Source organism: Polypterus senegalus, chromosome 2, assembly GCF_016835505.1.
Source record: "Polypterus senegalus isolate Bchr_013 chromosome 2, ASM1683550v1, whole genome shotgun sequence".
Lineage (NCBI taxonomy): Eukaryota > Metazoa > Chordata > Cladistia > Polypteriformes > Polypteridae > Polypterus > Polypterus senegalus.
In genome coordinates this window covers 305610944-305635510 of record NC_053155.1, presented here as the reverse complement: position 1 = coordinate 305635510, position 24567 = coordinate 305610944, and positions in this window count along the sequence as shown.

Below are 24567 nucleotides of genomic sequence, written 5' to 3'. Positions count from 1 at the left end.
TTTCGCTCGCAACAAAATCCATGTCATTTAGTCCTTCCTGGAAGCATCTGCATGCTTTAAATCTAAATATGTGTTTATATAATTTAGTATTTAATAGTGAAAAAAAAAAAAATCACTGGGCTCATTTTCTGTCTCGTGTACACATTTTGTTTTATGTTCTTTTAATCCAATCAATCCCCACTTTGCTAATTTTGCCGATAATCTTACTGCTTGCAATCCTCAAGATGCATTGTAGACAGAAGAGATCTTCAAATTCCCCGGTGCTTGAAGAGTGCATATTCTTAACATTTAGTATGAGTTTTAAGAAACAGGAAAAGGCAGTGGCTACGTATCGGGTGGAGAAAGCGCAGTAATGTATGTGCATGATGGTGCATCTTAGCGTTTCTTCAGGTGGAAAAAATACGTAGCATGTCACGTATTTAAAAACGTACTGAAGCAATAAATAGAATCGATTTTACTGGCCGGTGACAGCAGCTGTGGGAAAAGAACACAGAACACTGCTATGCTGATGATACTCAGGTTTATATTCCTGTCTGCAACTCTGCAATAAATCAACTCCACAACTGTCTTTCTGAACTAAGATCCTGGACGGCTAATAATTTTCTTAATCTGAATCAAAATAAAATGGAGATGTTTATAGTGGGTTCATCAGCTAAAGTCCAAATTGGTCTTGGACTTCTCGGCTCTTTGTCTTTTGCAAACCTCAAATCCGGATTCTTGGTGTTATTTTTGACAGTAATCTCTCTTTTGAGAAACAAGTCGATTCTGGAGTCAAGAGTTGCTTTTTCTAGCTTCGTGTATTAGGTAAAATCAAACCTTTTTTTTATCTAATAGGGAACTTGAGAAAGCTACTCATGCTTTTATTTTTTCTCGCCTCGATTACTGCAACTCGCTGCATTCTGGGATTAACAAATCCCTGATACGCAGGTTACAGTTGGTCCAGACTGCTGCCGCTCGCTTTCTGGTTGGGGCAAGAAAGTCTGACTCTGTTTCTCCTATTTTAGCTTCTTTACGCTGGCTGCCTGTCAGTTTTCGAATTGATTTTAAAATCTTGCTGCTAGTTTTTAAATCTTTACATGGGCTTGCTCCTGCCTATTTATCCGAATTGTGTGTTTTATACCAGCCATCCAGAGTGTTTAGATCTTCTCGTCAGTTGTCTCTTGTTGTCCCTCAAACTAAGTGTAAAACTAAGGGGGACAGAGTGTTTGCAGCTGCTGCTCCTCGCCTGTGGAACTCTTTAAATCATCACATAAAGGAGTCGTCTACAACTGAACTGTTCAAAACGAGATTAAAGACTCATTTCTATTCACTTGCATTAAGTAATACTGATGGAGTCCTCTTTGTGATTATATAACAGTATTTCTATTTATTATATATTTTATTTTATGTTGATATATTTTATTTCTATTTATGTTATTTGTTTGATTTCTTTTATTCTATAATTGTGAAGCACTTTGGCCACAGCATTCCTATGTTGTTTTAAATGTGCTATATAAATAAATTGACATTGACAAATTAAGGACCAATATTCCTTGCTTTACACTCTAAAACCCAAAAAAAAACTGTTAAGCGAGTTTTTCATTACAACTGCACAATCCACCATGAAACAAATTTCATTGTCACTTTGGCAAAACGTTATGCAAATCAAGATTTTATGTTTCCATCTTCAATTACAGACTGGATTGAAATTCTGTTAAACTCATGCTAAAATGTAACACATTAGAACATGGTTTGAATAGAGTAGGGGTCTCCAACCTTTTTTCCCCTGAGAGCTACTATTACAAATTGAAAATGGCCGAGAGCTACTCATGTTTTCTAAAGTTTATTCTCATAGCTTATTTCAACCTAAACAAATTGAATCAGCTTGTTTTACCTGACAATTTACAAAATGTTGGTGTCCACAACTCACATTTTGTATTAAAACATCACAAAAATATTTATTTCACCTGCAAGTGCATTTTGTGTGTCTGTATGCATTTTCTAGTGTATCTCACACTATTGAATTAAAACATGAATGCTGTCAAAACATCCATCCATCCATCCATTTTCCAACCCGCTGAATCTGAACACAGGGTCACGGGGGTCTGCTGGAGCCAATCCCAGCCAACACAGGGCACAAGGCAGGAACCAATTCTGAGCAGGGTGCCAACCCACCGCAGGAGACAAACTATTTAACAGATTTAGATCTGTTTTTTTTTTCTATAATTTGGTTGAACATTCTGGTTGATTTTACGACTTCTTTCATTTTGCTATGTATCATAGTTCGCTTGTGGTCCCGATTTGTTTACGTGAATCTGAGATCCACGCAGCAGGCCGAGGGAAGGGGCCTTCCTCGCTCACTTGCCAGCTTCAGGGTGTGTTCTGTAACTCCGCTTAGCTAGCGAACGAAAGAACAATTGAATTCAACTTTGTTTGATATTTAAAATAAAGTGTTACTTAGGTCTTGATGAGTTTGAGTCCAGATATTCTCTTAAGTGTATGCCACATTGAAAAGACAGATTGCAATTCAGATTGTGGATCGTGATTTTGTGTTAAAGGGATTGTGATATGATTTTTTGTAAAGATTGCCCACCCCTAACTTGACTAAACAAGTTTTCAAATTTATGTAGGATCCATTAACCCTTTGGCGGGCTACTTGGAAAGGGGTGGAGGGCTACCGGTAGCTCACGAGCGACATGTTGGAGAATAGAGACAAAAGTTTAATGGCCAGTGTGTAACATGGCCCGGATACATACAGGCAGACATCGTATTCAGCACCACCACACGTTTATTTACAAGTCTACTATTTACAATTGTGCACACAAACCCCCAAAACTACCCCAAAGTCCAGGCCGTCTATCCAATGCCTTCTTCAGGCTGCCTCCACTCCTCTCCACCAAGTTCTGTCCTTCTCCACACCCGACTCCAGCCATCGAATTAAGGGAGACGGCTCCTTTTATAATCACCCAGGATGTGCTTCAGGTGCCTCCCGACAATCTTCCACCGGCACTCCCCAGTGTGGCGGAAGTACCAGCTGTGCACCCAGAAGCACTCTGGGTGTCCCTGATCCTCTCCCCCCCCAGCACGTCCAGGTGTTGAGGTCCAGGGCTCCGTAGGAATCAGGGTGCCCCCGGCGGTAACCACAGGCCCCTACAGGGCTGAGCTTCAAAGCTCTGTTCCCGTGGTCCCCAAAGCCACCAGGGCAGTCACCCCCCTAGTGGTCTGGAAGAGGTGTAAGCCCTCCTCCAGTCCTCCTGGTCATCCCGGCCGGGTAGCAGCCCCAGCCACTTGCCACACCAGGTATGAGGATTGTTTGCATCTCTCAGACTGACCCAGACAACCTGACTACAGACCCACATTGTATTGAAAAACTCATCAAAAACTTCGAAAGACTTTGTTGGACAGTTATCTTATCCAAAGATCTTGACCATGCATTGTTCTCGTCTCTTGCTTAATGAATCTTAGCTTTAAGAGGTCTATTATTTTTTTACATCTAAGATGTCTCACGTAAAGGTTTTCCAATGCTGTCTCTCTTCTGGTGTCACAGGGAACTCCAGTCTCTGTATTACATTTTGCCTGAAGAAGGGGCCTGAGTTGCCTCGAAAGCCTGCACATTGTAATCTTACTAGTTAGCCAATAACTTGATTTCTCACTACATTCATAATGGTTAACATGGTACAACACCCTAGTACTGAAGTCATTCAAATATTTTTTTTTTAAAAAAAGTGGATATTTGGCAAAATGTAATAAAATTTAAAACTTCAGCAAAAATCACGACAAGTAGACCATCAGTTCTTAACTAATTGTCAAAGAAAGTCGACAAAGATAAAACAGTTGGCTGTACCTTCTGTTTGTATAATCACGGTGATGCTAACACACTGGACTCCTCCACTCTTTGTGAATTGAAAACTTTCCTGTTTTGCTCATCACTACACCTGCCATGTTGCAGTTCATCTAGAGCTGGTGTCACATTGTTTTCGACTTCTAGTTGAAGGGTATGTCAGACTTACCAAACCGCAGTTGCTGATCTCATCACCGAATTGTGTCAATTAACATGACTGAATCATTCGGCCTGTCAAATTTAGTGACTACATGATGACCTTCCAGCACCGTTGTGTTCGTCCCTTTTTGTCACAATCAATTACCTGACGGAGTTAGTACTGTAATAATGGTCAACAGGGGTGGCGAGTTCAGTCGCAATTTTGGGCCTTTTTTTTTTTCCCATTTTATTATGGTATGTAAAACATAAGACATCAGATAGACGAGCTTCTCTTTCTTTTTGTGAGGTCGAAAACATCCACGTTTTTTATTCCTTATTGCTGCCTTGTAAGTAACGTACTTCTAGATGAGCATTCTTTGGTGTCTGATCTCATGCACACAGAGTCCACCCCATGACTAAAGATAACATCAAAGCAAGTTGAAAACTGGTTAGAGCGTATCAGCGGGGTTGTCAGACTAGACGACTGGTAGTCATGGATGTGCGCCACCAACTGGCAGTCATGGGCATTCGGCATCGGCTGACAGTCATGGGTGTGCACCACTGTCTGGCATTCATGGACATGTGCCACCGACTGGCAGTCATGGGCATGTGGCAAATGCTGACAGTCATGGGCGTGCGGCACCGGCTGACAGTCTTGGGCATGCTCCACTGACTGCCTCCAACTCGCTAAGATAATTAAAATGAAGATTATGAGTGAAAATCGCTGGAAAAGACATCTAATGTGAAATGGCCTTAAGCCTCCCTGATTTTTTCCAATGGGTATTACAACTTCCCAACAACCCTAACCCTAACCCTAACCCTCCATGTTGCAATAAATCAAATTGAATACCTGGACTCATAAACATTAAGATTTCTGCCTCTGTCACACTCTGTTATTTGTTGGTATGACTGCAGAATGAATTAAAAAGGCATTCTTGTGCTTTAAGGATAGTAAAAGCAGCCTAAGGTGACAAAGATTTGATCTCGTCACATTCTCACCTTTTTATAGTCAGGCTGGTGTGCAGCCCTCTAGTGGCATCCAAACTTAACCAAATGCATGTCTGATTGTAGTGATCACCCAAATGGACAACTGCTTACAGGAACAACTGATTTTTTAGTCACAACAAGAGACAAAAAGAGATAATTCAGAACTGATTCAGATTGGCAGCTCAAAGTACAAAAAGCGGACTCCTAAAGAGGACACACGTAACAATGTACAGTAAAAGCCCATTATGGAAATCTGATTTGCTCATTCTGCATCTTGCAAGGTTATCAATGGGAATAAACGCCACACGTGAGTGCTTAATAGGATCTTTACATGAAGTCCTAACTGCTGTTTTTTGTGGAGCTAACCAGCTGGTCTCATTATTTTTGATTTTAAGTAAGGACTGGGGTTATGGGGTGGAAATCTGCTCTGTAATTACTGGTTTTGTTCTCTTGTTTAAACTATTTCCCTTTTCATATACATAAAAGGTTGTTCCCGGTCCATGTTAACACAACCATAATCCATTTTCTTTGTATTCATAAAAAAACTATTAACAGAATCTAAAACTAAAGGGTGTATTGAGAGAAAATAGCCAGAGCAATTATTTAAAGACCAGATCATCTGGTAAGTAGCAACACAGCATGGAACACAAGGTGGGGATATTACATCTTGGCAGACCTCAATAGACAAATCCCTGTGGGGTACTGAATGGAAGCCATCATTGTCATAAGCAAAAGGAAAAACATCCACCAGTTTCCCTGAGTAGATAACAACAAAGCAGGCCTCCATAGCTGTGAGAGGCTCTGCCAATTAGAAAGAGAAGATCAGCTATGATGAATATCAACAGCAATCACCAGTCCAAATCCGAATAGATTGTGATGCTTCTTTGACAACTGAATGGAAATTTCACATTCAAGAAGAATAATTGCCAGGCTGGACCCCTTATACTAGAAAGCTGCGTCTGTGCTTCTAATGTCCTCTGAATCCATAATACTGTATAATATAAATGTTTGCTTCTATGCAGTATGCCATAAGAAAATCATACAAACTGTATTAACTTTAATTAGTGGGCTCTAATTTAATATACATATAGTTGCTTGTTTTCTAAATATGTGCATAATCCAATAAACAGATATTAAAATGGAAATCTGAAACTTCATTTTTATCATCTACTACTGTCACCATAACGCAGAACTGCCTAGTACAAATAAGCTATAATTATATGTGCATTAAATACCATATAAAAATGCTCCTATTGCATTCATTTTCATTACCATTATAGATTTAGTAGATTAAAAAAGAAAGAAACATGAAAAGCAGTTGATCATATTCATCTTTCTTATTAATTATAAGCAGGCATTTTACATTATGCACTCCAGGAAGGTAACATGAGCTGACAATTTAAACTATAAAGATAATTAGGGTTAGGGTTGGGGTCAATCAATCCACTTATTTATTTCTTTAGCTCATTTCTTCCATTTTAGGGTAAAAGGAACCAACGCCTAACCTGGCAGTACTGACCACAAGGCAGGAACCAATCATGGATGGAATGCCACTGCATTTAGGCTAATTTGGAGACATAAATACTGTACATGTCAATATATACAGTAATCCCTCCTCGATCGCGGGGGTTGCGTTCCAGACCCCCCACGATAGGTGAAAATCCACGAAGTAGAAACCATATGTTTGTATGGTTATTTTTATATATTTTAAGCCCTTATAAACTCTCCCACACTGTTTATAAATATTCCCCGCAGAGTTATACAGCATAAACCCTTTGTATTTTCTTAGATATTAGGTAAGATTCATTGAAATTATGTATATAAACACACTATTTATATACAGTAAAACCTAAATATTATTTTAAAGATATCGAGTGTCTCCGATATCACATATGTTACAGCCATTACAATAGACAGGCCACCAGCAATAAATACGTACAATGCAAGAAAAATTGTATACAGTAAATGTGTGTACAGTGACAATAAACGTACGTACGTGTACTAGGTACTTTAAGTAGAAAATTAATTATGGTTACTCACCAACAATGACACGATGACTTGTTCGATAATGACAAGTTTAATTTTACTGCTCAACAAAGGAGAGCGTTACAGTTCTTCTAAAGGAGCCTCTTCAGGTGACTGTGTAGCACCGCCGTTGTTCTTCTTCAATCCAAATCCCTAAAGCAGATTCCATCCAGACTACTGCCTTATTACATCCACTTACAACTCGTTTTGCACCCTGGTTAAAAGGAAACTGCGGCCATAGATCTTATATTCCTTTCCTACTTTTTAAATAAAAAGAATCGTAGCCTCATTAATGCCATCCTACAGCAGTGAAGCTTTTCCCTTCCTTTAAAATATCCAAAACATTTATCTTTTTGGCAATCGTTAACGCTTGGGCACGGCCCTGAAGCAGTAGCAGGAGCAGATCGTTTTGGAGCCATAATGAAGGGCTTGATTATGCACAAAGATAAACACAAAAGAGCACCAAAGTGAACTCTTTACACAGCGAAACACGTTGATGCTGAATGAGCGAGACAAGACCTCCTGGTTAACGCCACGGAATCTAATTCAGCGCTCCGTTGCTGAGCCATTCAGCACACAGGACCTTATCTGGGTGCTCTGATTGGTTAGGTTCTCAGCCATCCGCCAATAGCGTCCCTTGTATGAAATCAACTGGGCAAACCAACTGAGGAAGCATGTACAGGAAGTAAAAAGACCCATTGTCTGCAGAACCCACAAAGTAGCGAAAAATCCACATTATATATTTAGATATGCTTACATATGAAATCCACGATAGAGTGAAGCCGCGAAAGTCGAAGCACGATATAGCGAGGGATTATTATGTATAGCGAGGGATTATTTATGTATATATATATATATATATATATACATATATACATATATATGTATGTATATATATATATATACATACATATATATACATATATATATATATATACTGTGTATATATATATATATATATATCTATATATATAATTCACTAAGGCAAGACAACCATGAAAAGCACGCCGGAAGGGGCGTGGATTCACTAAGCCGCCGACAAGTGAGACACCTATGGCGCACACAGGAAGGAAGCACGGCCACCAACTCCAAGACCATTGGATACGACGACAACTCGCAGGGCCACGCCCACCAACTCGGACGCGACGACACAGAAAAAATGGCGTCATTTATGTTCGTCTGTCGTAGAGGCCACATGCAGTGCAGGTCAAGTTAATGTCATGTACCTCCGAGCTACGTTGACTGTTCATAGAGGCATGTTTCTCGCGGAGGTGAATCGCCATATGCAGCGTGTGAAACGGTTTGCGAGGGGTATCCCATGGGATCCTTAAAACAATCCTTTACAACTGAGGTTGAAGCACAATGAAGTAAGCAGTCTTTAAAAACCAATAAGCTCTGTGCCTCTGTTTCATTACCGTCTCACCTGCTTCACCAATGCAGGCCCTGCAACAGTCGAGACGCTCTGTCAGCAGCTGACCTTCTCTGTGCCTCACCGGTTCACACAGAGGCAGTGCAAGAGAAAGCCGTGCCAGAGACAGACAGAGGCACACATACAGGCAGCTGGTGGGCGGCTCTCCGTCAGTTTCTCTTGCGACCGGGCACATGAGCAGGCAGTGTGTATGCTTCGAGTGCGAGGGTGGACGCGACAGGACCATCTAGGAAAAATCATGTTGCGGATGTGATTCGCTGTATGCAGTGTGTAAAACAGTTTGTCACAGATGTGAATCGCTGTATGCGGCGTGTAGAACAGTTTGCGAGGGGTGTCCCTGTGTCTTTCTAGAAGTGTTCAACCATCAATAAATAATTATGCGCTGTTTGTTATGCCACGGGTTCACTAGTGTGTTGTATTTTGCTCTCTCCAGAGTTCCATCTTTTCATTCACTTACTGTTGTATTCTCACACCAACCTGTTTTAGACAACCGTGTCTTTCCAGAAGTGTTTAGCATTCAATAAATAATTATGCATGAGATTGAGTGTGTGTCTAGGCGTGGGTAAGCCGTTGGACCCCATTCAGGCTGCAAACCGTGGAATTGCCACTAAGTGCGACTCATACGCTCCCACTGTTTTCGTCCCTACCCTTTGTACACACCCCCCTCCCACACGTTGACTGTTCATAGAGGCATGTTTCTCACGGAGGTGAATCGCCATATGCAGCGTGTAAAACTGTTTGCGAGGGGTGTGCCATGGGATCATTAAAACATTCCTTTACAACTGAGGTTAAAACACAATGAAGTGAGCAGTCTTTAAAAAACGAGTTTTCGGTTACGACACACGACTGCGTGCAGCATAGCAAAGTGTTGTACACGCTACATACAGCAATTCACATCCGTGACAAACATGGGTCTTCTTAGATGCTCCTGCACTTTGTACACACCCCCCTCCCACCTCGCTACGCCGCACGGACGATTGTGTGTTGGTTCGTTCTGTGCATTGTTACAATGTTGCTTTTCTTGCTGATTTATTACATTACCGATTTTGCAAATGTAAAATTTTCTCCCTGTGCTTAAAAATTATTAAAAAACCGGCCTGATTATGCGGAGTATGGTACGCCGCGGGTTGGCTAGTATATAGTAAATGAAAAAGACTTGACACAGCAAAAAAGGTTATGGCAGCCTCCCGTATAATTGCAAGTAGCAGAAAATGTATAAGTTCAGAAAAAATGGTCTTTACACACAAGAATTCAAAACAGAACTGAACAGGTTAGAAAACATGGCGGATATATAGTTGAAAAACAAGAAGAGGAGGGATCTTGGGACCAGAACTAGAAATGAGGCCATTAGGCTGTAACTTTTTGGGATGTGGAAATGATGTCATTAGGAGGTGAGCTCTTCTCGGAACTGGAAGTAACATCATGAAAGTCCGGCAAAACTGGAAGTAACATCATAAAAGTCAGGTGGAATTTCCCGTATTTGGTCTGCGGGGAGATAAGAGAAAGGATAAGTGCACTCTGCCACCCCCAGGTCAGACCAGGAATTACATTCTTTTCAGCCCTTTAGCTGCCTCCCATGCGTATGTGTCTAACTATATACTGTATATACTATAGGGCTTCGCCCCCTGCTCGCTTCGCTCGCCAATCCCCGTTTTTGTTTTTCTGGATACACACTTTTAAGATTTTCTTTTTCTTTGAATTGTTGCTATTTTATTAGTTTCACTTTTATTTCAGAAATTCTGTAAAAACAATGTTTGGAATCTTTCGAGTCCCAACGTGCTGAATCTTTTTAATGAGGTCAGTGAGACATGTGTTTAATGACTTGTACCATAATTCAGGATAGGTTTCTCTGTTTGGAATTTCTGCACAGACAAAAAGACATCATCAGCAGTTAATCATTTTTTTGCAAAGTAACCAATAAATGCATGTGAGGTAAACTCCGTTTTTTAAATTCTCTTGACTTAAATCACCTATGTCCATATATTCGATCTCTATTCGCCTTTTTGTTATTTCTCCGAGTAATAATTTCTCTTTCTTTGCACTAATGTGATCTTTACTTTCTTTGTTTTGACTCATTTTTTCTGTTTTCATATTCTGTATCTTACTCTGCATGTGTTTTGCGCCTACGTTTTTTTTTTGAGTCTTTTGAATTCCAGTTTTCATTATCTCTTACCTGTCCTGCATGTGTTTGGCCCCCTTCTTTTCTCCTCATGATGTTTTACTTTGTTTTCTACTCTTTGTCTTTTATTTCTGACCTCGCTTTATCCTGCTTTTTTTTAATGACACCTGGGGCCTCATGTTTAAACGGTGCGTACGCACAGAAATGTTGCGTAAGAACTTTTCCACGTTCAAATCGCGATGTATAAAACCTACACTTGGCGTAAATCCACGCACTTTTCCACGGTACCTCATGCCTTGTCGTACGCAAGTTCTCTGCTCGGTTTTGCAGACTGGCGGCACCCAGCGTCAAAGCAGTGCTACTGTTCCTGTGTGGTTACACCTTATTTTCCTGACACGGCTTTATAAATACACTGAAACTAACTGCATATTGTTTATCAGTGTAACGCATCTGATTGTAATTAACTTGTAACAATATAATGGTCCAGGGAATAGCCATAGTATTCCAAATACCATAACTGCTTTAGCGTTGTTACTCTCACTTCTCCTTCTTCTTCTTCTTTCCGCTGCTCCCGTTAGGAGTTGCCACAGCGGATCATCTTTTTCCATATTACTCTCACTGCACCACTCGGAGTATTTATATTACTGTATCTGAGTGTGAATCACAGCAGCAGCTGATTGGAAAGAGAATTATCGGTATACAGCTTCAAGGACACGCTGCCTCAGCCACTGCAAAACGTTTTAAAGCCTTTCCTGTACGGGCCTCGCGGTTCAGAAACAGTTTCATCCCAAGAACTTTAAACGCACTCAATCAAGTCCTCCTTGTAGAACTGTTTGTACTTATTAATACAATCACCTCACTGTAAACTTTCTCTATAGTTATAATATCGCACAACCTGAGCCACTTTATAAAGCGCGTATTTACATATGATGACAATATCATTTTTAAGGTGAAATGCAGCAAAATATGTTTATTAAATTATACAGATAAAACTTTAACTTCATTTAAATAATCTATATTCTTAACTGGGACTGGCGTGAAGGATAGAATAATTAAACATGTACTACGAAGACATTTCAATGTTCCTTAAGCTTACAGATGGCTTTACTTCTATTACAGAGCTGATTGTGTGGCAATCAGTTACTTGGGGAAAGAAAAGCAAGGACTGCAATGGCGGCTACGCCAATATATATTGAGTATAAAACAGAAAGAGAAAATAACAACACGGCTAATAATGCAGCGACAAGGTGGCTATGCAGTGTCCGCAACGGACGTGGCCATCCACCGTGCATAAGATACCTTACTGACATTGGCGGGCGAAGGAGCCACCGATTCTTCCTCTGCCCAGTGCCATCACAAGCCTAGAGCCGCCCCTGAGTACTGCTGCAATAAATTATTTCATTGAAGTGAAACCCACGTTTAATAACGTGCTTTAACTCCTATAATCATAAAAATGATATTACGTATACATCTCAGTATTTTAGTTATTCAGAGAGCTGTAATATCATGAATGTAATGGATTCTGTGTCCAGTTGGAGGAAGAGAGCCGGTTTAAGAAGCAAGTAGTGATTCACACACACAGAGCACATAGAAGATCACATACAAAACAAAGCATTTAACGTGCTACTTTAATTACGATGTGATTTGAGAAACTGGTTAATTAAACGATTTTAAGATGAAGTTTATGATGTTCTACTTTAATGACAAAATAAACTACGTGATTAAAGTGGAAATGTCGAGATTGAAGTTGACATTTCGTGCTTTTTCCCCACTGTGTGCCTTTTATTCTCTGTACCCTAATAAGCTTTCACATGACACTCAGACAGTGGGCTACAACTCGGCTTTTCACGGTGACTTTGATATGTGACTTCTTTTTTATTTCCGGCACTGTGCGACTTTGTGAACGTGAGCTTTCAAATTTCTCCAACACGCTATGTCACTCAATCAACTTCCTTTTGTCGATTATACCACAGTTTAATTAAACAAATAGTATGTTTTTGCTTTTCCCATTGTCTTTTCACAGAAGGTTGAGCTTAAGGGCGATTTATATTCATTTGCATATTCAAAGAGGCGTAATTCTGGGAGGAGTTGGGGCGTTACATAAAGCGCATGCACAAGCGTTACTTTCACGCTGATCGGGATTTATGTAGCGGAAGAACTTGGAAGTTGGAGTACGCACAGATTCCTGCATCTGGATTTTTCTGTGCGTAAGCACATTTCGGCTTTTGTGCTTACGCCATGTTATAGTGCGAGTTCTACACACGACGTTACACATGAGGCCCCTGGTCTGTGGTGATTATTTTCCATTATCCATTATTTTTTCCATTATATCAAGTAATAATTTCCATTAGTTTGTGCTACTGCGATCTTTACTTTCTTTTTTTATACTTTCTAATTTTTTTACTTTCATATTCTTTAATTTTCTCCACATGTGTATCGCACCAACATTTTTTTTTAAGCCTTTCGAATTCCACTGCTTTCATAATCTCTAACCTGCTCTGCATGTGTATAGCGCCAACGTCCGGATTGGACGTGCTTTTTGTTCAGTTCCACTTGTTCCAGGCTGATAATTACTTTCCTTATTTTCTGAATTTGCACATAGATTATTCTTTTTCTTTTTTGTCTCTCCAACGCTTTTGAGTATCTTTTCTCGACACTGCTTTCTTCATTGCTTAGTCGTCTATATTTTATTTATAACATATTGTCCTTATACGCTTTATATGCGCTAAAGGCCCTGAATCTGTGTGTGCTCAAAGCCAAAACATGACAGAATGTGTTGCTGCCCTTGCTCTTATTTGGTTGTAAGTAGGGCTTGTCTTGCAAGAATCTCATGTTCTACATCATCACGAGATGGTCCTGGGTCAATCTCTTGGCACAAAGTCTCATGTTTAAGGTCCCCGCAAGATGCTCTGTGGCCAATCTCTTTAGTCTCGCGGGTCATTTAAGTGTCTTCCGTGATCTTAACATGAAGATTACGTCTTGTCACCCTACTGTTTCTCTCCAGGATTTTTTTTTATTATATATATATATATATATATATATATATATATATATATATATATATATATATATATATATATATATATATATATATGTATATATATCCAGCCATCCATCCATTTTCCAACCTGCTGAATCTGAACACTGGTTTGCGGGGGTCTGCTGGAGCCAACCCACCACAGGACACACACAAACACACCCACACACCAAGCACACACTAGGGCCAATTTAGAATCGCCAATCCACCTAACCTGCATACATATTGTGTATATATATATATATATATATATATATATATATATATATATATATATATATATACAATATGTATATATATATACACAATATGTATATATATATATGGCCAATATCTGTAAAAATGTGTTCAGAGGAAATCCGTAGACTATCTGGTGACCCAAAGTTTTGACCCTGGGTGTACCTTTGGCTTTTTGTTCTTTTTTTACAGTTTAAATAATAGTGCCACCTGGTGTCTCAGAGCAAGTGAAAACCCCAGAACAGGCAAACATATGAACCACAACTTAAAATTACTTACCCATTCTGCTTCTAGTATATACAGTGCCCTCCATAATGTTTGGGACAAAGGCACATTGTACTTTGATTTAGCCCTCTGATCCACAGTTTAAAATAACAAATCAAATAATTCAGACATTGTGATTAAAGTTCGCACTGCGTACTTTTATTTAATGATATTTACATACATTTAGAAATGACAACAGTTTTTCGACATAGTCCATCCATTTCAGGTCACGATAATGTCTGGGACAATTGGCGTCCCAGGTGTTTGTGATTCCTCGGGTGGGTTTCATTGCTTCATAAGATACCTCACCTTGCTTCTACCCTTTGAAGTCTGTAGTCGCCATTGTTCAAAATGAGGATGATGAAAATTTATATAGTGCATTTCTCACTTCTCAAAGCACTTTACATAGTGAGTGTGGAGCCACTTCAACCACCATTAATGTACCACATCCACCTGGGTGTTGCGACGGCAGCCATTTTTGCGCCAGTACGCTCACCACACATAAGCTATTAGGTGATGAATTGGTGACAGAGATAGGAATTTAGAGACAGGGGATGATTAGGGGGACAGAATGACTAAGCCATGGTGGACAGTTTACCCAGGACATGAGGATACAACCTACTCTTAATGAAGGATTCCAAGAGATTTTTGATGAGCACAGAGAGTCCAGACCTCAGTTGTACTCCTCATCTGAATGTGGCACCATTTTTACAGCACAGTGTCCCTGTCATTGTGCTGGGGCATTGGGATCCACATTCAGACCACAGGGTAAGCACCCCCTGCTGGACTCACTAAGACCTCATTCAACAGCAACCCAAGCTTTTCCTAGATGGTCTCTCATCCAAGTACTGGCTGGGCCATACATGCTTAGCTTCAGATAGATATATAGATATGAAAGGCACTATATAATAGATAGATAGATAGATAGATAGATAGATAGATAGATAGATAGATAGATAGATAGATAGATAGATAGATAGATAGATAGATAGATAGAAAAGGCACTATATAACACTGGGTGGGCGGCACGGTGGCGCAGTGGTAGTGCTGCTGCCTCGCAGTTAGGAGACCTGGGTTTGCTTCCTGGGTCCTCCCTGCGTGGAGTTTGCATGTTCTCCCCGTGTCTGCGTGGGTTTCCTCCCACAATCCAAAGACATGCAGGTTAGGTGGATTGGCGATTCTAAATTGGCCCTAGTGTGTGTGTGTGTGTCCTGCGGTGGGGGTTGGCACCCTGCCCAGGATTGATTTCTGCCTTGTGCCCTGTGTTGGCTGGGATTGGCTCCAGCAGACCCCGTGACCCTGTATTCGGATTCGGTTAGAAAATGGATGGATATATAACACTGGTATACAGTGATTTTGGTGTCAACAATGTCTGAATAGTTTTATATTAAGTTTATGGTGCTGATTAAGAATATGACTTTGGTTTTGCCAGATTGGCTCTAGTTTCTGAGATATTAAATAGTTAATTAATTAATTAATTAATTAACGCAACACATTTGAAAAGTATTCAGAATTGCAAGAATATTTTTATTTTAGTTACAACTAGTAAGTAAACAGTCTAATATCATACAAAAAAGAAATTAAAAATATCTAACAGTGACAGGAAAAAAGTTATGTATGATTTGATTAATTAGTTATTAATTGTTATTAATGTCAATGCTTCCAAAAATGCTGTTTATGTGATTTCCTTTTATGTGTGTCATCAGGACAATCATGTTGGAGACTCCAACAGTAGTCTGCCATCATGTGTATGTCCCATCTGCCTTGATATCTCTCCTCCATCATCTTCATCACGTGGTGGGACCTCTCGCCTTGTTCCTTGCTGAAGTCTCCAAGGTTATCTGGAAATCTGTTTAAATGGCTATGGAGATGATGTGCATCTTTATGCTCATATTAACTCCCAAATTTCTGAAGTTAGCAAGCATATCTTGCACCAATTCTTCATAGTTGTCTGCTCCGTGATTACCCAAGTAGTTCTTCACAACAGAGACAAAACACTTCTAGGTCGAAGCCTCAGTGTCATTCATGCATTTGGTAAAATTGGAATCGTTCTTGAGTTTATGAATTTTAGTTTTTCCATGCTCAGTCCAGGGCGTGATCTACAAATGTACTTCAAGCAATTACCCGTTTTGTCCAAAGCCCTAACAAATTGCTTCATCAATCCTACCTTAATATGAAGCGGTGGGAGAATGATTTTGTTCTTGTCCACCATTGGCTTGTTGATGATATTCGCAGCACCAACAATCATTTCTTCCCTTGTAGGCCATGACACTTTTGTCCAATGATCTTGCTTTGCTATGCTATCCCAGAGGCACATGAAGCATGGGTATCTTGTGTATACAGATTGCTGTCCAAGCAAGAAGTTCACCATCTTCAGATCAACACAAATCGACCACTGATGTTCATGATAACGGATTTTCTGTAATACGATTTTTACATTTTCATATTCTTCTTTAAGTTTTGTTGAGTGAGCAATGGGAAGAGAGGCATAACGGTTACCATTGTGCAAGAGAACACATTTCAAGCTTCTAATGGAGCTGTCTATAAAAAGCCGCCAGTCTTCTGTTAGTGCCATTTGAAGTACAATTCCTGGGATATCATTGCAGTATACAAGTTCTTCCTCTTGGTTGAAATATGGGAGAAGCCTCTCTTCTCTTGTCCGATAGGTTTTAATTTTAACTTCCGCCTTTATAAGATTTCGGTCGTTAAGTCTGGACGCTAAAAGTTCAGATGCTTTCTTGGACAGATGTAAGTCTCGAATCTGGTCATTGAGTTCTTTTTGGCTTAATGGTTGAGGTGTCAAAGAGCTTCCCTCAAATTCACTTCCGCTGATACTACCTGCCATACACTCCAATCCCTGCCTCTCTTCAGAGTCTGACAGTGGCTAGTTCGGTAGTCTGGTAAACACTGGCAAGACAGAACTTTTTGGGTATAAACCAAGACTGGGTTGACAAACTTATACTGTAGCCGACTTCTTTCCTCTGCAAATTCACAGTTGAATTCTGGCTTTAAAGAGTCGCTTTTATAGCATTGTAGGCCTACAAATTGAAATACAAAATAATTATATGGGATATTTCATTACCTAAAACATGGATGGATGTCCATTATCTCAAAAACTAGAACCAATTCAGCAAAAGTAATGGGCTTTTTGAATTCAGCACCCTCAAAATGCCCTAATATCCATTCAAAAAACCTTGGCACCTGAAATTTTTTTTTTTTATAGACCTGTGTAATAGATAGATAGATATGAAAAGCACTATATAATAGATAGATAGATAGATATGAAAGGAAATATATGATAGATAGATAGATATAAAAGGCAATATATAATAGATAGATATGAAAGGCAATATGTAATAGATAGATAGATAGATAGATAGATAGATAGATAGATAGATAGATAGATGTAAAAGACTCTAAATAATGGATAGATAGATAGATAGATAGATAGATAGATAGATGTAAAAGGCTATATATAATAGATAGATAGATAGATATGAAAGACACTATATAATTAATAGATAGATGTGAAAGGCTCTATATAATAGATAGATGTAAAAGACTATATAATAGATAGATAGATGTAAAAGACTCTAAATAATAGATAGATAGATAGATAGATAGATAGATAGATAGATAGATAGATAGATAGATAGATAGATAGATAGATAGATAGATGTAAAAGGCTATATATAATAGATAGATAGATAGATATGAAAGACACTATATAATTAATAGATAGATGTGAAAGGCTCTATATAATAGATAGATGTAAAAGACTATATAATAGATAGATAGACAGACAGACAGACAGACAGACAGACAGATAGATAGATAGATAGATAGATAGATAGATAGATAGATAGACAGACAGATAGATAGATAGATAGATAGAACACAACATTAAATTTCTCTGAGCTTAGGTGGCTACAATATTTGTCAGAAGCATCAGCCGTAAAGCAGTAAGGCAGTGGACGGTGTGCCTAATCTCAAACTCAACTATACACTTATACTATACAGTAGCAAATAATTGAAATAAATTTAGAGTCATCAATTAACCCAACCTAAACATCTTTGCATGCCTGGTTGAAACCCCCCAAATACTGTAAGTGAATATGTGCAAGCTTCACACGGACAACACCTCGTGAATTGGATTAAGAGGCTGTGCGACGTTACTGTATATTATTTTAAGAAATATATCCTTGATGTCATTAAGTGCATGCAAATATATAAGGTTGAAATATCTTTATATTTACCGATATATGCATTTGACTTCAAAACCTCATTAAATGGTCTAAATGGTAATTTGTCTTGCCATTTAAATAACCCTGGTGTGATGTCTTAAAATGTAAAATGTGATAATATCAGAAACTCAAGAGTCAAGCATTTGAAAACAAAGCTTCATTAATTTTATTACAAAGCAAGCCATTGCTGACAGTTATTCACGATTATTCCTGGCTATTAAATTAGTTGTATCAAAGCTGTATGTCACTGTAAGCCCATTATAAAATGATAAATGTATTGAAAAATTAGAAGAATGGAGTTAAAGTGCCCATGTGATTTGGTTAGCAACAGAGGAACAAAGGCCCGTGTTTGGGAGGCTGAACTTATTGGGATGATTCACCCAATTAAACCTGCGCGCGCACACAGTAGGATATTGATAGCAGTGACTGTGATATATCATGCTGTAACTGAGTAAGCCTTGTCACAGTTGGTGCCTGAATAATTTGAAAATTATTAATATTTATTAAGGATTAAAACACAACAAAAACTGTCCCTTGTTCTGGCTTAAGAAAAAAAAGTTCACCTTTTATTATCTTTGAATAAACTAATCCCCTCTTATTTGGATTTCATTTACATTTTACGAAGGATTATTTTTACTTTCCAAGTCTAAATCCATTTAGCTCTAATCTTTGCCTTGAGGCACAATGCTTTCTAATGGGAGACCCTCGGCCACAAGTGACTGTTTGTCAGTAAGCAGCGACTCCTCTGCCCTTCATCCACAGGACTAGTCAGCGTTGTTGGGCCAAATTGCAATGAGCAAATGAAACTTTCCAAGTCAAAATGATAATATAATAGCAGCAGACCGAGATTAACTCAATGTGTGTTATTTGAGCATAAAGCGTGCCTGTCAGTGATCGATGATGATGAATACTTTGAGACTCGCACCTCTCTGCTTAATCGGCCAGACTTGGCTGCTTATTTATTCTCCTGCTTTGTTGAGTTTCACGGCCTGACATCAGCTTTCTGTTTTCTGGTGGAGGCTCAATCCTGCAGGTTACTGTTTGAGGGAAGGAAAATGCCGGGCATGCAATATTTATAAGGATTGCTACCAGACCTAACAATGCAGAATAAGTAACGGGATTACAGTTCAGTGGAAATGACAGACGTCAAGGCTGTCAAGGTGACAGTTTGTGTGCTCATTGCAAGCATGAATAGACGTCTGCAAGGACATGGAGAGTATCTAACTGTGGTTCACAAGGGATTTTATTTGTAATCAGTTATTTTGTGTTTTATACTTGGAATTAATTTAGACCACTTTGTGAGAAATCTAACACGAAAGAGTTTTATTTTGCTGATTATTGTCAAAAAAGCCAAATTAAATCCACTGTGATCTAAAATTACATAGCAATAAAATGTGAAAACTTCCATGGATGTAAATACGTGTTATCTTCATCCTCTTCTTCATCTTTTCCCACTTCTATAATGGGCTTGATGTGCTGGATCAACCATATCCAAACTGCTCGGTCCTGCACCTCTCCCCAGTCAACCCCTTTTTTTTTCCAAGTTTCAAGGTTCAACGATTCTTTATTTAGTCATGTTTACACAAGAAAGTTGCATCTAATTATAGACAGAAAGAAAGGAAACAAATAGAAACAAGACAGGATAAGGTAAGGCAGGTTGATAATGCATATTTACCCATAAATGCTTAAAGGATACATATCAAACCTCTATCACTTTCTCCGACATTCCTTATTAAAAAGTCGTATGGCACTAGGAAGAAAGGAATTTCTGGAACGACTTGTGTGAGTTTTCAAAGCGACTCTCCTTCCTGATTTACCGAAGTTAAGTTCCACATGTAATGGAGGTCTGTCGTCAGTTTCTTTAGTATTGTCCTCTGACACACAATTACCAAATCATCTCCATCTGTCCCAATAACTTTAGCTGCATGCTTAGTAATCTGCTGCAACTTTTTTAAGTGTTGGTTTATCAGACTACTAAACCAGGCAATGAAACTGAACTGTGATGACAGACTGGATCAGACTGAGATAAAAGGACAACGTGAGATCATTGTCTACTTTAAATAGTTTGAGATTACAGAGGGGAAATAAACGCAGATTGCATTTAGAGGATATTTTTTTTGTATTTACATTCCAGTTCAGATTGTTATCTAGGTTAGTTCCTAAGTGTTTGTATTCATTTACTATTTCTACCTCCTCCCCCAAAACAACAATGGGTGAACATTCAAAACAAGGTTATTATATTTTTGCCTTTTTATATTGGTTTTTATTTCAATATTTTTTCTGACCTTACTTAGGAATTCAGTTAGTTTAGTTTTTCTTCATCATGTATTTTTAGTTTTAATTTAGTTTTTATTTCACAAAGACATTTCTATTTAATTTTAATATCTATTAGTTTCAGTTTTAGTAATTATGTTATGGTTAAAGAGCTACTATGGAGTTTAGGTTTGTGTCACAAATCAAACAGAACTGTACACTTCACGGGTTAGGATATGAGTTTAAAGGTTTACTACACTACATCGTTTACTATCTGGTTTTGTTTTTGTCTGGTAAAAACAAGTATAATCAAAACCAAGTCCTGAATAAGAACAATTTTATACAATTTTATAATTTTTAAAAATATTTTATATGTCATTTGTGCTGAACAAATGTGTACTGACTGTTGGCAGTTTTTATCTTTTTCTTTTATTGCCCAGAATGGGCCAATTTATAATAAAATTTAGGTGAATTTTAAGGTTTGAGGGTTTTTTTTTTACTCTATATGTCTATACCACACAACATATCCTGCTCCAAGACAATGTGCTTAAAATGAATTCCTTCAATATTGCATTAAAAAATCTTCCATACTGGGCTTTTTTATTTTCTAGCAGCCATATTGATCCCTGATTCCATCTCATGCACATTACTTTTTTAAAGCCAAAGTTATTGGTCAGCAACAATATATCCTGTATGATGTCCTAGTCAGTCTCTCGATCAGTGCCGCTTTATTTTCAGAAAGGATTTCTCCTTGTGCGAAGTGGCAGGTGAATTATTGTCAACAAAATGCAGGCACCTGAGAAATGAACTGAAACATTACTATCTCATGATTTTTATGTCCATATGGTAAAATTTTTGTTGACCAACACATTCTGATTTCAGACGTTTTAAATTACATCTTGATATACTGTACAACAAGGGAAAAGAATGGCAGCACAGTAAATCGCTTTCTATATCACATGTTTTCCGTGACCGTAGTCAGCTTGCTCTGTCACTGAAAATGCTATGTGAACAGCCGCCCTCCACCACCAGCCGCTGTTCACTGGATGAATATATTCAGGGGGCTGTTTTAGAGTTAAAAGTTACAAGTGTTAAAGACTAATGGCAAGAGTATTCATTCAAAAATGAAAACTAAATATATTTTAGTCTTTCCAGCTACTTTAATAGTTTAGTTTTAGTTTTTCATTTCGGCTTTGTTAATTATTATATTTGGAAATATTTTTTTAATAATAGTTTCAGTTTTGATTTTAGTTTTCATTAACTGTAATAACCTTGATACAGATTTCTGTCTCTTAAAATCAAATATAATTTCTTTGGTCTGTTTTACATTCAGAGTGAGAAAGGTTTAATTACACCAGTTTACCATACCATCCACTTAATTGAGATAGTGGCTTTCATAGTCCCCAGATACACATCCTATGACCATGGTGACATTCGCATACTTGATAATGCAGCAGTGGTCATTGTTCTGTCTCAGGTCACTTGTATATGGAATAAATAGTAATAGTGATAAGACACACCTCTTAAGCTTCCTGTCTGTCTTCTTCTTCTTCTTTTCACTGCTTCCGTTAGGGGTCGCCACAGCGGATCATCTTTTTCCATATCTTTCTGTTCTCTGCATCTTGCTCTGTTACACCCATCACCTGCCTGTCCTCTCTCACCATATCCATAAACCTTCTCTTAGGCCTGCCTCTTTCCCTCTTTCCTGGCAGCTCTATCTTTAACATCCTTTTCCCAATATACTCAGCATCTCTCCTCTGCATATGTCCAAACCAACGCATTCTCGCCTCTCTGATTTTGTCTCCCAACCGTCCAACTTGAGCTGACCCTCTAATGTCCTCATTTCTAATCCTTTCCATCCTTGTCACACCCAATGCAAATCTTAGCATCTTTAACTCTGCCACCTCCAGCTATGTCTCCTGCTTTCTGGTCAGTGCCACCGTCTCCAACCCATATAACATAGCTGGTCTCACTACCGTCCTGTAGACCTTCCCTTTCACTCTTGCTGTATAATCACAAAATAATTATCTTTAAACATTGACCCCTGTTTGTTATGACCATACTTTCCATTTTCACTGGATTATGATTTCAATTCAAGGTGTTTCATATAAACCTGTGTGAAAAGAAACATCTTGACACCACACAAAGGTTTGGAGCATCAACCCCGTATACTTGAAGTTTCAGCTGAAAAAGCAAAAATATGAGCAATTAGTCTTTACAGACAAGAGTCCAAAACAGAACTGACAGGCAGAAGGAATACTGTATGGTGTTTTTTAAAGTTGGTCAGGGGATATTACATCATCAGGCCTGGACCTGGAAGTGATGTCATTGGGCCAGGAACCACAAGTGATGCTATCAGGTCCAGACCTGGAAGTGATTTTATCAGCTTCAGAAGTAACGTATTTGGGCCTGGGACTGGAAGTGCCCTCATAGGGCCCAGGTAGAATTTCTCATGTTTGGTCTGCAGGGATAAAAGAGAAAGGATTAGTGTACTCTACCACCCCCTGGCTCAGGGTGGAATTGCCTTCTTTTGAGCCCTTTAACTGCCTCCCATGTGTACATGTGTGACTCCTGTTAACCCAAATCTTGTGCCTTTGCCCTGTGAGATGAATAACACAACATCTGGACAAAGACCCACGTGGAGATTAAGAGAACATGCAAAACACACATACTGTAGACAGTGAGCAGGCTGGGATTTAAACTCAGAACTGTAGCCATAAATATTTGTTCAATGTTGGTGAAGCGGTATGCTGCACTGAAAGTGTGCAATGGTGTGAAACTATAAATGAACGACACATTCAATAGCTCCGTACACGGTCTTACTGTGCTATTTCTTATTATGTTCATTTACATTGCTCAATGATTTGATTGAAATGATTAAATTATATTGTAGTGTAATTTACTTTATGGATTTGATTGAACTGCTTAGATCATATATGAGATACAATAATGTAATTATGTTTACTGATTTCAGTACTTTGTACACGGGATTACACCGACTACTGCTAATAATAACTGAATTGATCAGATTGTTCGAGCACAGTACTGCAATATTGTTTAATGGTTTGATTGAATGATCCGCTCTTATATTTGAGGTGACATCGTAATCTATTGTGGTCTGTATGATGACACATGCCCTTAAAAAGCGCTATACTAAATAAAGATTGATTAATTAATTGACAACTCAACTATGAATTAACAAAAGAGAAAGCATTTAGAACATCCGTCTTCTTCTTGATCTGACACCACAGTGAGCCCCCAGGACCAACTTTGAGAACCCTTGAATTACATGATGTACACAAGTTGCAACATTCAGGTGCCTTCGACAACTGTATTAACTGTTATGAGAGCTGGAACATTTCATATATATATATATATATATACTGCTCAAAAGAATTAAAGGAACACTTTTTAATCAGAGTATAGCATAAAGTCAATGAAACTTATGGGATATTAATCTGGTCAGTTAAGTAGCAGAGGGGGTTGTTAATCAGTTTCAGCTGCTGTGGTGTTAATGAAATTAACAACAGATGCACTAGAGGGGCAACAATGAGATGAGCCCCAAAACAGGAATGGTTTAACAGGTGGAGGCCACTGACATTTTTCCCTCCTCATCTTTTCTGACTGTTTCTTCACTAGTTTTGCATTTGGCTACAGTCAGTGTCACTACTGGTAGCATGAGGCGATACCTGGACCCTACAGAGGTTGCACAGGTAGTCCAACTTCTCCAGGATGGCACATCAATACGTGTCATTGCCAGAAGGTTTGCTGTGTCTCCCTGCACAGTCTCAAGGGCATGGAGGAGATTCTAGGAGACAAGCAGTGACTCTAGAAGAGCTGGAGAGGGCCAGAGAAGGTCCATAACCCATCAGCAGGACCAGTATCTGCTCCTTTGGGCAAGGAGGAACAGGATGAGCACTGCCAGAGCCCTACAAAATGACCTCCTGCAGGCCACTGGTGTGAATGTCTCTGACCAAACAATCAGAAAGACTTCATGAGGGTTGCCTGAGGGCC